This window comes from Anabrus simplex, chromosome 9 (genome assembly GCF_040414725.1).
Source record: "Anabrus simplex isolate iqAnaSimp1 chromosome 9, ASM4041472v1, whole genome shotgun sequence".
In the NCBI taxonomy this organism is placed as follows: Eukaryota; Metazoa; Arthropoda; class Insecta; order Orthoptera; family Tettigoniidae; genus Anabrus; species Anabrus simplex.
The window spans coordinates 68,225,694-68,240,148 of NC_090273.1; positions in this window are offsets into that span (position 1 = coordinate 68,225,694).

Below are 14,455 nucleotides of genomic sequence, written 5' to 3' on the forward strand. Positions count from 1 at the left end.
TCTAGCTGGCTGGCTGGTTGGTCTGGTACCTAAAGCCAATAAATAAAAAATAAAAATAAAAAGTAGCTGTGAAATAGGGAGAATAATGCACAACTTTGGACCAGGAACTGTATTGTTCAGTAAACTCTATGAACTACCCAATTCCGTCTCCACTTTGTTCATCTTTATCGTACCCCACGTTACTGCCACGTGCTTTTGTGGAAGAATATCAGTTTAACATGCCGTATTAAAAGTTTGAATACAGGCATGTAACTTTGCATAAATTTATTAAGGAATCATGAAATCAAGTACCAATTCCGGTGTGAAGAATGGGTACATATGCTAGTTATGCAATAAGCCTAAACATTTTTAGCTGAAGATGGCTACAAAGTAGACTAAACATGTTTTATAGTTTGCCTTATGCAAATAAATAGTACTGATCAGGTGGAACTGTTGTGTTTTTTGACTTCTTTTAACAGTGTATTAGAACATTCGAGGCCAAAGAAGACTTTCATTTTCATGCCCTTCATGGCCCTTGTCTTTCTTTGGCAGATACAAACATTTCTCCAAGTGTCTGATTCCTTCTATTTTTTACCTCCGATTAATGTGAATAGGGGATGGTTGCCCAGTTATAGTTCCTATTAAAACAAAAATCACTACCACGAGAATTTAAGAATTTGAATCTCCCAAGTTCTGATGCTAGATGCCTCTTGGTTTCAACTATTAGTCTGCCTTGTAAGTGCACACATTTCTGGGTTTTGATCTTTTATTTACACTGCACCCTTGTGCTTTTGTGCATTTCAAAATGACATGTTAAGGAGCAAACAATTTTCATTAAATTGTGTTTCTGGCTTCAGAAAACTGGTGAAATCCCTTGAATGTGAAAGGAGACTTTTGTTGACCAAGCTTGACGCTGAGCAATAACGTGCGAGTAGTTCAAGCATTTGAAAGAAAGCTAGAAATATGTGGATGACAGACAGACATTCAGGTTGACCATTATGCACAATTTCTGAACTGTCAATGGGAAGTTTTACAAAAATATTTTGAGACAACTGAGGGAAAATATTAGGTGCAAACAGCCTGACAATGGGACTGGTTACTTTATCATGACAAGGCACCCACACACACACCTTGCTCATTGTGCCGGACTTCCTGACAAAAAAGCATTATGTCCAGTCACCTTTCAAAATCCTCCTCCTCCTCCTCTTCTTGCCTGGTCTGCACCCAGCCCTGCAACTTCTACCTCTTCCTTGAAATTAAACTCTAGCTGAAAGGGTGTTGTTTCGACTCCACTGAAGAGATCCAAGTGGAATCTCACAGGGTGCTAATCATATTGAAGCCAAAAGATTCCTGCGAGTGCTTCCTAAAATTGAAAAATTGCTGAATTCAAGCCCAGAGTGAATTAGGCATTAACATAAATATTTTTAAGAACAAATTCTCAGAAATTCTGGATAGTAAGGCACATAAAACTGACTTAGCTTGATCTTGTACCTACTTTGACAACACTCGTCCCCACACTGTCCAGGATTTTTTTTTTTTTCTTTAAGTATTAAATGGGATAACCAGGTTGGGCCTACCACTGACTGGACACATTTCCCCTCCTAACTACTATAATATTCTATTCAGGTATAATTGTTACATACTTACCTTTCCTTACCAGCATTTTGAGCGAGTCCCCAACAATATGGTAGTTTATCAAGAAATCTTCATGACTAAAAATTGTTAATAGAAACAGTTGCTGGCCTCATTTAATTCTGTAAAATATTGAGAAAGAATTGAGGGAATGAATTTTAAGGAGTGTACTATATTTGCTAATTTCCTCATTCAAATCTATGAATGAACGTCCTAACGTCTAATGCAGCTGGGGTCTTATGTTTTGAAACAATTTTTGTTATTGCATAATACGAGGGTTGGGGCAAAAGTCATGGCAACTATTTTTTTTCTTGAAGATACCAGTCCGGTTGGAAAATGTGACATATACAGACGAAAGGACAAGGTGTTAACTACATATGTGGACAATGAATAACAGTGAAATATTGTAAAATACTAATTTATTACGGTAGTATACAGGGCAATATGGTCTTCCTGGTGCAAAAGAATTACAACACAGTACACAAAGTTGACATGACAAACCTGGGCCTAAAGAACCTCAAAGTAGTCCCCTGCTACTGACACCACACACTGCCAACGATGTGGGAGACGCCAAATACCATCTGCCACAGCATTTGCCACACCGTGTGTGAATCGGGTCATTTGTTGGCGCACAGCATTAGCAATGTCCTCTCGTGTTGCAAACTGCCTACCATGTAGTGGTTCCTTAATCTTTGGAATGAGATCAAAGTCACAGGGCGAAATGTCGGGAGAGTACGGTGGGTGCTCCAATTCTTTCCATCCCCAACGTTGCAGCAGCTGCCCTACACACTCTGCTTTATGTGGTTTTGCATTGTCGTGCAGGATTATTGCACTGTCCATAAGATCCGGACGTTTCTCCCAAATGCCACGTAGTACTTGTCGCACCAGGAAGTCCCTGTAGTACTGTGCGGTCACTGTTCTGCCATGTGGAACAAAGTGGCAAACAATGACACCCCTGACGTCATACGCGACGATCACCATCAATTTGACTGGGGAAGGATTCTGACGGATCTTCTGCCTCCTTGATGATCCAGCACGTCGCCACTATGTAGACTGAAGTTTTGATGTAAGCGCGCTGCTCAACACGGGTTACTTCCATTTCGCATGACGCTCACCAACTGACTGATTTCACAGCATCGCTGCGCTACTACCAGCTATCACAGAGCCATCTGTTGTTCTGCATACGCACTATGCCTGCAGAACTCCCACAAGACACATACGTTTATGATCCGTTCACATATCACTTTACAATGGCGAAAAATGAAAGTATCCTCCTATTCAATACATCATATATTCCGTCATTAGACGGAGTAAACAAGTTCAGGGGGGCAACCCCCCTAATTTTTTCACTGAAGATGGCTCAAACGAGCCGAAACATGTCTGAACTTGTTTACTCCGTCTAATGACGGAATATATGATGTATTGAATAGGAGGATACTTTCATTTTTCGCCATTGTAAAGTGAAAACCGTCAATACGGAATGATTCTAATATCTTGTAACCGTTCACATATCTACAAGAAAAGAAATAGTTACCATGAATTTTGCCCCAATCCTCGTATTAGCTTCATTCTGTATTGACAATGCTGAATTATAACAATATAAGTTTTTTATTTATCCTCCTATTCAATACATTTTCACACCACCCTGAGGGGGTTAAAACATCATGTCATAAAATTCATGCATGTTTCAACCCTATTTGTGGGTCATTTTCAGTAATTTTTTTTTTAAAGCCTTACTCTCTTCAAATCAAAGCGATACTCAAGAGTGCTCGCATTGCAGACACATACACTGCTTGAGAAGAGAACAGAAGTAGTTTGGATAATCAATCAACATTCAAATTTTATTATTAACCCCCTTAAATAATGTTGCTGGTGCCATGGTGTAGGGGTAGCGAGCCTGCCTCTTACCTGGAGGCCCTGGGTTCGATTCCTGGCCAGGACAATGATTTTCACCTGGATCTGGTTCACTCAGCATATGTAATTACAATTGATGAGGTATCTGACAGTGAGATAGCAGCTCCGGTCTAGTATGTTGAAAGGATTAGTCGTGCTGATGCCACAACACTTCTGCAGGCCTTCGAGGTGAGCAGTGGTTGCTTGGCAGGCTATGTCCTCTGGGACTGTTGTGACATGGGGTTTGGTTTAGTTTAAAGAATGTTAATCTGTGTTGATCACGGCAACTCATATGTCTTAAGATTTCCAAGAAATTCAAATGTACAGTATTATTTTAAAATAATTTGAATATTCTAATGTTTCAGAATTAGGAAGTGTTTCTTAATAGTCATTGTTTAGAAGTACACTATTTTTATGATAATGAACATTAACTGCAATAATTATGTTACAATAAGCATTTCCTAAAACTATAAAAATAAATCTCTTCGTACACTAAATAATAATACAAACTTAATATGTTACCACTTAAATACTTTCCCCTGACGAAGGTTTATGAAAATTGTAGTTCCACATCCCAATTTTTAAGAAAGCCAAGTTGAGAGCTTGAATTCGCCAATTTCTACAGAGGAACTATAAACTAGTGATGGGCAGTCTGAGACGAGGTCAAGATTTCTTGAGATTTCTTGAGACTAGCGCAGGTATTATTTCTTGCAAGAAATTTCGAGAGTGCATTGTGCGGCAAGCAGCGTGTCGTAGGCCTACAGGAAGTCGGAGCTGAATGTTGTTTGTGCTGAGTATGCGAATAGCCAACCATGGGCCTTCTGAATTTCATAAATACGTGTCAACAAGCGACTAGGGCGTTCATTTCTACCAAGGTCTATTTTGACACAGTATTCTGGCATTGTATGCACCAGTAGGTACACGAATGAGTGGTTTAAGTACAGAACCTGATGGCTACTGTAGGTACATGTACCTGAATACTAGAGGCGTGTATTATTGGAACTCGAGACGAGGCAAGATGCGCCTTGCTGCATATGCAACCACCATTATGCATGAGTGAAATGTGTAATCTAAAATGCTAGAGTTTTCTCCAATTCTTTTGAGAAGTAGGTATACATCGTTATCAGACCCCACATTCAATAACATATGTCCACTGCTTGTGTTTACCAATATTTTGGTGATGAAGGAAATAATTCCTTACAATGTTATTGAGTATTCGCGCCATAACTAGGTACTTCGATATATGACGGTGCAATGTGAAACTGTGTCTAGTTGTACACGACAACTTGAAGACGATGTCCAAAACACAACGTAAGTCATGGAGGTCGGTTATTTTGAAGAGACGTCACATAGCACAGCCCGCTTTGTTGCTTATTCAAAAGAAGTAAAATACGTCGGCAGAATTTTTCTGGGATGATCCGACACTTAAAAACACACAATATAAATGAAGAGGAAGAGTCACAGAACACCTCTGGCCCAGTCTGAATCACAAGAAGCTACTCTGCCAACAACGACTGTGAGGCATCCAGTTAGGTTTACATCCTAATAACAGTTATTAACAAATTATACAGGTTATTCACCTAAGAAGTCCACCTGACATAACTCGTGAACAGTTAAAGATACTGGCATTCCATCTTCACTTTCATTAATGGTATTAAGGAGCTCATAGTTCAACATGCAGTGCTTTCCTAGGCTTTTGACAAATTTATCATCACATACGTTTCCATATGAGAACTGTTCATGATAACTATCAAGCTTACACTTGTAGTTACTGGGACGTTGCACGGCTTGCAGCACACGAGAATTGGTCCCGAGAGCGTTGCCCATCACCCCTGCTGAAAGAATTGGAGCAAAGTTGGGCATTTTAGATTACACATTCCACTCATATGTAATCGGAGTTGCATATGTAGCAAAGCACATCTTCCCCCTTCTCAGGTTTGATTAATGCACGTCTCTAGTATCCAAGTAGGTGTACATCCTATCTACGGTTATTCACAAATTATGCATGGTTATTCAGCTAAGATGTCCACCCCAAATAAGTTGTGAACAGTTTAAGATACTGACATTCTGTTTTTACTTTCATTAATGATATTAAGGGGTTCATAATTTAACATGCAGTACTTTTCCAGGCTTTTGACAAAATGTATTGGCTCACACATTTTCATATGAGAACATTATTCACGCAACAACTGCCAATGATATACTATCAAGTTTACAGTCATAGTCACTGGTACGTTGCACAGCTTGCACTACAGGAGGCTTGATCTCGAGATCTGCGACGTCAGTCTCGAGCGAGAGAGCTGCCCATCACTACTATAAACAACCCACAACAAGTTCACATTATCAATTCATAAATGGCACATTTGGGAATGCTGGACAAACGGTTAAGCAAAATGCAGAAATTATCTTCAACAGTACCAGACTGTATTAGCCAAGCCACCAATAACCTGATAATGAACTGTAAGTTGTCTCTTCCAGCATTTTTCCCAAACCATGCAAATCCAAGTAAGTATGAGCGAAGTGTCCATGCATCTTTTTTTCCTGTACACAAATACAGATCCCTCGTGGAAATTAAAATGTTTTCATGGTTAACCATTTTAGGACAACTTAAGGTGAAAGTTTTCTACTGTCAGCTGTTCTGCCCCCCTAAGCCTAAAGGGCATGTTTCAATGTATTTCAATCTTTTGTTTCTTTTCACTATAGTAACGTTTCAGGGTCACTACCTATTTCCTCAGCAAAGTAGCCGTACTTTATTTAGAAAGTGATGAAAAAAATTATAAATCATGCTGTATCTCACACGTTTAATGAAATTTTGTGTGTATTTAACAGTGCCATCTATTTCTGAACATTTTAGTCTTAACTCTCAGATATAGATAAGGAAGTGCAATTAGTTTCAATACCTAACATGAAAACAGTAAGTTTTTATTTAAAATGAGATGCTATTTGTAATTTACAAAATTGGTCTGCCAGACATTTGAAGTTTTTGAGACATGCCCTTTTGGCCTATGATGGCAGTATTGTGCAAGCAATGCCATGTATCTCTGTTTCTCACTTCCAGTCATTCATACAATAACCCTTGTTTTGCAACTCATGCTTGTCCAGTGTTGTGGCATTACAATTAAGATAAGGTAAATTTAAAGGTTCCACCTTCTCAATAAGGTAAGGTAAGGGTGTAATCTGCCCGAAGGCAGGTCTGAACCTCCGCAGAGGTGTGCCTGAGCCGGAGTTTACGTATGGTAGGGTGGCCAGTTCCTTCCCGCTCCTCCATTCCCTTACCCCCAACCAACAGTGTGTGGCAACCCATCTAAATCTTGACCATGCCCAATTTGCTTAACTTCAGAGATCTCACGGGATGTATCACAACATGTTTAATATGGTACTGATTTCAACACTATGTTTTGTCATCATCAGCTGATCATTAAAAACAGCAAAACAACAAAATATACGAGATAATATTCACACATATGACACACAAATGACAAGTGTAGCACGTAAGATAGTCCTTGACGAAAAATCCACATTAAATCCACGGCACGCTAAACAAGGTTCTGAGAAGTCTAGGTTTTATACAGAAAAAAGGGCCTTCACCTTTTTAGCTTTCCACTGCTCGACGTACCATAACACTTAAAAAACTTTAAAGCTGCTGTTATACATCAATTGTATTTAAAAGTAGTTTCTCTATTTCTCAATGTGTATATTCAAGATTTTAAACACATACCTAATTAAGACTTGGCATTAAAGCTTGGCTTTCCTCCTCACATCAAGATTAATCAAGACTATCATGTCTTAAATACGTTATAACAAGAAGAATCATGTTTTTAAACTTTAATGTGGATTTTTCGTCAAGGACTATCTTACTTTTAAGTGTTACACTTGTCATATGTGTGAAAATTCTCTCTTATATTTTGTTCTTTTGCTCTTTTTAATGATCGGCTGATGATGACACAGACAGTGTTGAAACCGGTACTGTACTGAACAGGTTGTGATACATTGCACAATATAACTGTATTGTATTGAAAATTTAAATTTACCTTATCTTACTGTAATTCTCAGTTCAATATGGACCAACCATGAAGTTTTTAACTTTAAATGTTGTGGCACATCGCAGCGCTTCTGATTTGGGAAAGGAGATAATTGTTTCCTTTACACTTTCTAATCACAAAACGATTTAAATCAATAATCTTTTGGTCTAATCTTCCTATGCTGTTTGACACAATGATGTTCTTCATGGCAGAGATTGATTGTTTCTTCTCATAAACCTTACCCAGCTTCCTCTTACCATAAAATAATAATAATTAGTATTACGTCCTACTGATTACTTTTTAATAAGGTTAGGTGCCAGAACGTTGTCCTGCAGGAGTTCTTTTACATGCTGGCAAATCTACCAACATGGAGCTAACGTATTTGAGCAGCTTCAAATACCACTGGACTGAGCCAGGTTCAAACCTGCCAATTTTCACTCAAAGTCAGCGCCTTAATTGTCTGAACCACTCAGCCCAGCCTTACGCTTAAGATCAAACATGTTAATCTTTTACTGCAGCTAATTCGAGCATTGGTTCTTATAGGTGACAGAGTTGCCAGTGCATGTTACTGGTATTGTATGGTCACAATATATACATTGTTTGTTGAAATAAGTACAGCAAAAGTATGCAATTAATACCTGTGTAGGAGGAAATCCTGTTAGTCCTTCAACACAAGTTTATATTTTTAATCCTATTATTAAATGATACATGTTATAGTTTTTGTTATTTATAATTATCTATTGTTATTGTGCAATGGCTGCTCGTAGAGGGAGGCCGAGAATTCTCAAATGCATTGTTTGAAGCCAAGTATTCACTCTCTCTATGAGAGATCTTCCACTGGTCGTAGTGCTGTGATAAAATATACCTATTTTTAAGATAATGATTCATATGCATTGTTTGAAAGATATGGAACTACTTCTGTCCCTTACAGCAATGTTTAGGAATTCTTGCTTTTTGAGTAGCAGAACTCTATGATACTCCATAATCTACAGTGAGAAATATAACTTTTTATGAAACGGTTAATTCAGTATACGGGCTCATCGGGTTCGCGATGCATACAGAAACTTGATTTGAGATTGTTTCGAGCTGTTATGGTTTTAAACAATGAGTGAATGTTGTCATTTTCACTTGCCTACCTACCATTGTACAAGTGTTTTTTAAGTCTAAATTGTGGTTATACAGGGTCTCTTTTATAAACCCAGACTGTCCAACGGCGTTGTTACTCTCGAAAACCTAAGCAGCTACCCGGGACGTGTGCGTATAGATCTTGACCTTGTAAGGAGCGTGCACATGTTCGACCTAGCATCAGTAGCCAGTCTGAATCTCAGCCGTTAACATGGTGACACCATATTTTCTTATGTAAAAGTTATTTTAAGTATAAGTCGGCTCATCGGGTTCGCGATGCATTTGTTCAGCAATTTCCTGGTGAAGTGCCACCTTCACGAGTACAGATTCATGTAATTGTAAATTAATTTGAAACTACCGGCTCAGTGCTTAATAAAAACATGTGCGCACACAAACAGTTTCAACAGAGGAAAAGCTAGATGACATTGGTGATCTTGAACAGTCACCAAATTAGCATGACAAATAGGGGTTTCGGTTTCTTCTGCACACAGAGCTAAAAAGCTGTTACACGTCAAACCGTACAGGTTTACATGGGCCCATTGTTTAAAACCTGCTGATCCAGCCACAAGAGTAAGATATTGGGAGTGGTATCTTGCATCATTGAATGATGCCCAGCTTGTGTTCTTTGCGGATGAAGCCTGCTTTCATCTTAATGGTCGTGTGAACAGTCATAACTCTCGCTATTGGTGTGCAGAAAATCCTAATGATATTTATGAAGTCCCTCATTATGAAGGATGATACTTCCGGCATCTTTTATAAGGTTGCATATAAGATTGTATACACGCTTAATGCAGTGGGGCCGTGCGCAATGCAAGTTGGGCTGAGGCAGCTACTGTAGTGCAGAGTACAAACACCGTGCGCTCGGTCTGGGTGTATAAGAGAGACCCTGTACTGTAGATTATCTAGGAGTATTTTTTGAATACGCTAGAAAGAATAAACTTGTCAGTTAATATAATTTGTATTATTATAGCTGAAATTATTCTATTAACCTTCCATTAACATTTTCGATACGGCATTCCACCTTGGAAATTCGTGTCGCCTGGGAATTTATTTTCCAGTTATTCATCAATTATCTTCCCTGTGACTTTGTCACATGCTGAGTGCTGGCAGCCAGCCAGAGATTGCCGGCCGTTGTGTGCTTTGCCGCTATGAAGAAAGGTTGTGTATGGTGTCCATGGCTTGTGCCGAAATGGACCCAGGATGAGCACCTTGATTAGGGTGTTATCACCCTAAAACTGTTTCTTCGGTCATCCTCATCATCTCTTCCATTGAATTTCTGTGGATTGTAATTTTCCTCATAATCTTCCAGACCCACGCTTGCGTGGGCTGTATCTTGTTGGAGTGATTATTATGTTAACTGTACATTGGATTAAGTGTAAGTAACATTCTGTATTTATCTCCGGGACCTTTCGTCATGTACTTCAAAAATCTTTCTGAACGAAGACATCAGCTTCATGTGGTCATCCCTCTGGATTGTTTCGCAAATTTCTGAAAATAACATCCTTATTCAACTCGCGTAAAAATTTGTTGGGCTTCTCCTTTTATCTTTTTGGAATGTAAGTTATTCTTACCAATTATGTGTTACTAGCATGTGCCCGCTGCTTTGCCCGCGTTTAGTATTTCAACCGTTAGATGTTTCTAAACTCTTTATTTAAAAGCAAAGTAAAGCATTATATTTATTAACTCACATCTTTTTGACGTAAATTGCATGAAATACATTATTTTATTTTTATTATATTGTTACTTTCAATGCTTAAGATACCGGGTTGATGGATGGTACAAATAATATTAAAACCATGTAAAAGACCATGTTGTATAATACAAAATATATTGTTTCATTAGAGCTTCGGAATAAACTATATTAATGTCCTTCCATTTGGAGGTAAGATGTATACTGTATTGTGTTTGCCTTTCGAACTCCTGAACAATCCACGTGCAGTTGACAATGGCAAAAGCACCGTTTTCAAAGATGAAGTCCTACAATTTTAAAGCGATTGTCCTATGTCAAAATTTCAGATCTCTGTGTGTCATAGATTTGACTGGGTTTCGCACACATACACACAAACACTTCCGAATATTACGGGCTGATGGCTCCTCGTGTCGCGGGCCGAAAATGGCTTCCTACTCAATGGACTTACAGTTCGAGGAATACTACTTCGCCTGTGGCATGCTCAGTCATGATGGTGGCTTCAATAATATTCGTCATCAGTTTCAGGCCGTGTTCATTGCAGAGGGAAGGATTCATATTCCTGAGAAGGATAATCAGTGCCACAATCGTCCACCCCAAGATGTTCAACGGCACTCCAAGTGATTCCAAATTGTTCAAAATCCCTGTTGTGTAGTTGACAGCCTCATCTGTATAACATGTCGTGTTGATAGACGTTTCAATTTATAAGAAACCGGATAATTCTTGTGAGTGTTGCTTGTTAATGACGTTGACAGCTTCATGTCTTGGTGCAAGAATTGCTCTCAGACACAGCCATGCGTCTTAAGTGAAAACCTGTGCCCACCTATGACAAACATTTTAGATCTCGGTTTGCCATGGATTTGGCTGGGCATTGCACACATGAACACAGACAGACAGACAGACAGACAGATAAACATCATGGATTGAAGGAAAATGGCTTCCTATTCACGGATTTACAATGGCATCCTGACTGATGTATGTATTATTCCTTGTTTATTATTATCGTCTCTTGTGTCATATATGTTTCCTCTAAATGTGTAAGTGTCCAACCTTGTTTCCTTTCTCTACGGCGTTTGGGTATGAAGTGAGATGAATCTTCGTACGGAATTTTTACGACCGGATGACTTTCATGACGTCAACCTAATCAGATGAGTTAATGAGATGAAATGAATGACATAATATATGATAGTAAGAATGAAGAGGATGAAACCCGGCGCCGGCACATACCCCACTCCTCTCGAATAGCTCAAGACTTTATGTCCCGATCCGACGGACGAATCACCATCAACAGCGTCATACTGTGTTCTCTACCTATCTTATGTACGTTGCCTAGCGACAGTGACTCTATGCATTTAATCTTGGTGACAGCACGTTGGATTGTCATATCCCAATGCACGTTTTCCGATGGTTTTTTGTTCATAACTCACCAACAAAAGCGAAAATGAAAATTCTGGCTTCGAGGTGCATTCGGACCCCTTTCCATCTACCTATGTTCAAAATTTCAGATCTCTGCATACTGTAGATTTTGCTGGGCATCGTGCACAGACACACACACAGACAGATAAACAAACAAACACTTCCTTTTATAATCATATAGATTCTTATTGTTATTTGGTCAAACCGTTTCCTTATCTACGGAGTTTAGTTAATCACATTATTATTATTTTTATCACAGGATTCTGAACTATTGCATAATATCTAATTGACTGTAAAATTATGTTAGAGGCAGTTTTCACTACCATGTGGGTTTCCACAAGATTTTTTTAAATAATAAAATCGGATCCCATTTAATTATATTAGTTTTCTGTTACCCTTTTCATTTTATTTTAATTAACCTTGTGATTCTTTTGTGTAATGGGATCTGCTAGATTCTCTATTGTTTGAATGTAAGTTTTCTTGCTGTTGGGTATTGTTTCAGGGTTCGTGGTTCAGTTGTTCGTTTTTGGGGTTACCATAGTGATGTTGATGATGACTGTTTATTGAACAAGTTGGCGTGGGAAATTTTCTGTGAAAGACCTTGGTATTTGTGGAGCATTCTGTGTTGATTCTTTCCTTCTAAGAGATATTTGAGCATTTTCCTTCTCTCCTTCGTGTTAATATTTTCCACGTTTATTAGAGTTTTAATGTACCTGATGTAAACTCAATATTGTGGATGATGACGAAATGATGCTTGCAGAAGCTCACTGGAATGTCCTGAATACCATAAAAATTTAACAAAAAAACCTGAATTTTCCCCTTTTGGTCTACGAACTTTTGTTAAAAAGAAAGAACTTAATGATTTACTAAAAATCATATCTTAAGATATTTTAATTGTAATAGGTTTAATGTTTCTACCATTTCCTTTTTTTTTTTTGCGTTGGCCGACCGCGTTTTAATTAGATTTTAGTTTCTTAGGTTGTTAATTTTATTTCTATTTTAGTGAACTGTTATTTTATATATTTTTCTTAATATTTTAGGTGAGGATGACCTTAAAATATTTGTTGATATCTGTTTCTTTCATTTCAAAGTTAAATACATTTAATTAACCTTAAAGAGGTGTATTCTTTTTTCTTTTTTTTTTTTTTAAACTTTTGATAATTAATCCGTACCTGGGAGTATCTTGAACCACATTTCTTCTAATACTGGACACCCTGGCCTTCTTGAGGTAAGTTACCCGTCCTTTACTTTTTCATCTTGTGGTTTTATTCTGCTGTTTTCCTGAGGTGTCTGTTACTTGTGTCCGCTATATTTTGGGACCAAGGCGGCACAATTATTGTACTTTTCAATGATGATTATTTGTTAATTAAAACAATACACGTTTGTGTTGTTGATCAGTGCACAAGAACAGTAAGTCTTAAATCAGCTAATTCAATCTGGCAACATAGCTTAGAAGTTTTACTATTATACCATATCTGCCATGTTACAAATATCATACTATTATAACTTGCTGTATTCCAGTACAGTATTATCAACAGGCATTATAAACTAGTGTGTTGAATGAGACCCTTGTGAGCTGGGGCATACAAACATTAAAAGCCTCTATATTGATCTTGAGGCATCGCCTCTACGCTCCATCCACTTAATTAAATCAATTAAAGTATCTGCTGCTTCTTTGTGACTAAGTATTGTTTTCTCTGCATTATCAATAGAATTACTGATTTTTATTCTGTATTGTAATTAGATAAGGTACTAAATTTATATTGTATGATATTCTTTGTCAGTTTGGCAACCTCAGTCATTTGAAGAAGTCCGGCTCCATGGCTAAATGGTTAGTGTGCTGGCCTTTGGTCACAGGGGTCCCGGGTTCGATTCCCAGCAGGGTCTGGAATTTTAACCATCATTGGTTAATTTAGCTGGCATGGGGGCTGGGTGTACGTGTCGTCTTCATCATAATTTCATCCTCATCAGGACACACAGGTCGCCTATGGGCGTCAAATCAAAAGACCTGCACCTGGCGAGCTGAAGTCCTCTGACACCTCCCGGCACTAAACTCATACATCATTTGAGGAAGAATAAATAACATACCTGGTCATTAACAAGCTGAATTCATGAGAACTGCAAATGCCTGAATACATTCGAAAGGCTGCAAACGATCCCATTCAGAGTAACGGCATTGGAGGTCTTCCATTGCAACTTATGTCAGTGAACCTTTAGCTAATGACATTCCAAATGTGAGCTCACTCTGTGGATCAGTGGTAGAGTAAGTCAGATTTTTGTAGGACGGAAAAAAGTCCATTCAACATTCCATGTCGTACGATGTTGGCATGTAAAAGATCTCTGGTGACACATATGGTGTTTACCCGACAAAATTATCGAAACTTACCCATAGATACCCAAGAAAGATTCAGTCTACTCTGCCTAAAGTAAAATGGAAGGTCGAAACTGACGAACAAGCTGCCAGACGACAATGAATTAAAATGCCTGCACATGGTAGCAGAGACCACCCAATTATTTTAACCAAACTGCGATCAGTCCCACCAGGATGGGATCTGTCACATCAATTTGAACTAAGAGATGATAATAATAACAACAACAACAACAACAACACAGTGGAACCTTGATTACCCGTTCCTGAAAACTATGTTTTCCCAGATTACGTAGTCCCGCGAGTATCTTATTTAAATCACATTGTAAAAAT